Below are 3,153 nucleotides of genomic sequence, written 5' to 3'. Positions count from 1 at the left end.
GATAGTAGGGGAGGGGGGGGGAGTAAGTTTAAAAATTAGGCGAAATCGGTATACAGAAAAGTCATCGATACCGACATACGTTTCTTCGTTTCGGCTTCGTTTTTGAACAATATTTCTTAATCAAAAACTAAAAATAAAATTTTAGAAATATAAATAAAACTAGAAAGTGTCTTCTATCATTAGATAACATAGTAGTTTTTATAATATATTGTTTACAATTTTGCAACAATTAACTTTTTCGTATATAAATAATAATGAATAACGTATATAAATAAAAATGAGCCCCAAAATTAAAGAACAGTAGATAGTAACATGTCACATATTCTTATTCTTTCACAGGAATCATCTGTAAAAATACCTACAAGTGATTAAGTGAAGATATATAAGATTTTCTCTCTGAAATTTTTTCACTTTGATATAAAATCTTTTTTGTTCATTTATATGCCGTTCTGCAAGATGTTACACAACAGTTTTGTTTTTTTTTTGTCACAAATACAATTCCACACAGTTCCGATAGGGCTATTTGACATTATAATACAACACTATAAAGATTAAGTTAGCTCATGGTTTATCTTACAGACAGATACGTTAGTTTAAGTCCTGATTTTATATTTATAATCGTATTATAAATATAATAAAATAAGAGAAAAAATATATAAATAAAATTGATTTAAGAAACTATAAACATAAAACGCTCTATAATAAAATGAATAATATAGCCACTATAACTTCAAAAAGAAAATTGTAAGAATTTTGCATTTGTAGAATTCGTTTTTTGCTTATATAGAAACAAGTCATAAAAATATATATAAATTATGAATTTTTACTTCTTTAAACAAATCATATTTTTCTATTATTAATAATAGAATGCAACAGTTTCTGAGAAATAAGGAAATGTCTATTTAGAAAATTTATGTCAGTATCGGTAACTTTTTCTACAATATTTGATTCCTTGTAATATTTGATTAAGCAACGTATAGCTAATGGAGAAAAAATTAGACTGTATGAAATGATAAATGCTATTATATAGCGAGATTATACAGGCAAACTTTACGACAAGCCGATAAGCATTAAATATATCTATCCCGGATATATGATATGTTCTGGATAAACGATGAATTACGTATTATGTGATTATTTCTAAACGATTATTAACAATTTATTTTTATTTTTATTAGGTAGTCATATTCATAGTTTGTACTTGCATCTCTTTCACATTGTTGACATGGCTATTAATCATAACCGAGACAATAATTTAACGATCCCTGTAAGCGATTCGAACTCCACATTGCACAGGAGACCAGTTTCGCGAAAGCATTGGTCTTCAGAATTTTACTCATTCTCATAAAAAAACCTATCGAGAAACCAATAATTTGCATAATCCGAGACACTTTCAACGAAACGTTTTACGACAGAGCACGGTTTCTCTAAAATTGTCTACTCTTTCTCTCCTATCATTTCCTAGCTCCGTCTTTATCGTCTTTAAAATATAACCGACAGATCAAATGTTATTATAGATGGACAAGTTTACGTAATTCGTGCAAAGTATTCTATGCTCCCATTTGTTCACTTTGTTTTCTTCACTCTACTTTACATCTCTTTAACAATTCAACGATTTGTATATATGAGGAAATATCGTTCGACAATCATGCACGCGCGGCACATAATAGCTTTAATGGTTCGTGACATTTACTAATAGTATATAGCATATAATGCAACCAAGATGCGAACCTGTGCTCGTAATATTGCATAAACAACATTTTAATTGCTTGCTGCTAGTAACAAATCGACACTTGACTTTTTTCGAAATAGCCAGTGAAAGTCTTTGTATGTGATACTAAAATTTTTTTGCTCATTACATTTAAAAAATTCGACTTTTGTCTCTCAAATCAACTTCCAAATCAAGGTTTCTAAAGCCGACACACTTCCAATAGAAGTTTCGCAACATTTTTTTTATTCTGCATAGGATCATACTTGCATCATGCAATAATCGCGCAGATTCTGCTAATCGATACGTCTGCATTCAACGATTTCACTTCAATAATGATTGCATGTAAATTATAAAACGCAAGGTCCGAGCCAAGATCGAAGTCGTTATATCAACGGAAGTGAAAATTCTTAATCAGCCTATTCGTTTCCTGAATATTACGTATATCATTAACATATATTTGGAAGATATAAACAGGAAGATGCGAATACTCCAAATAGTTCGTTAGCTGTTTAATAATTTTTTAAATAAAATAATTCTTCGTTATTTATTTTATACTTAAATAATTTTTATACTTAAATAATTTTTTTTTTATTGATGTATATGTACATATTATAATCTTGTAGAAACTTTCGTTATCAAGATATATTTTGTTTTAATTGCATAATCTAATAATACACTGAGAACAATTTATTAAATCTTAATACATCTTTCTCTCACTTCTTTAAATATTACTAATAAGTAAAGATTTACATTAAATAAATATTTACTCAATAACAAATTGATGATTAAAATTAATAAATTAATGATTCTCAATTGAATAAAAAAATACGTTTTCATTTAGTAAATTTACTTAAAACTATATTTAAATAAATATTTATTAAAATTTAATACATTTTTTAGTATATATAAATAAAAAAAGATAAGCACGCTCGAACTTGAGACATATTTTACAAGCCCATCACAATTAACGAGTGAAAAAAGTTGTGATTCTAGAAAAAGAGAAATCTACTATTGTCTTTAATTTTGTTAAGCTTTCGTTTTGTCGAAAGATCGTGTCGCATTAATTCTCTCGATTGCTGTTTCAAGTGAAAGCACGTTTCACTTTATCTGACCTATCCATATAATCCTTCCAGGATTATACGGAAGATCATTTTCTTCCGGCAGTGTCAAAGAGCTCAAGGCTGGCATGCTTCTTCGCTAAATATTATATTGTAACACTGACAAATGATCAAAAATCATGAACTCAGCTTACGATGAAGCAGCAACTTTTAGGAAATTGATGTAGCAATGAACTAAATATCGAACGTACGAATTATAATAATCAAATACAAATTGAAAACTGTAAAATAAACAGCAAGATCCGCTTTTTTTCGAATAAAATCTTTACTACTTCGCTTTTTATATATATATATATATATATATATATATAATAAATAAATAAA

The sequence above is a fragment of the Atta cephalotes genome (genome assembly GCF_000143395.1).
Source record: "Atta cephalotes unplaced genomic scaffold scaffold00011, whole genome shotgun sequence".
Taxonomy (NCBI): domain Eukaryota; kingdom Metazoa; phylum Arthropoda; class Insecta; order Hymenoptera; family Formicidae; genus Atta; species Atta cephalotes.
This window is presented reverse-complemented; position numbering follows the sequence as displayed.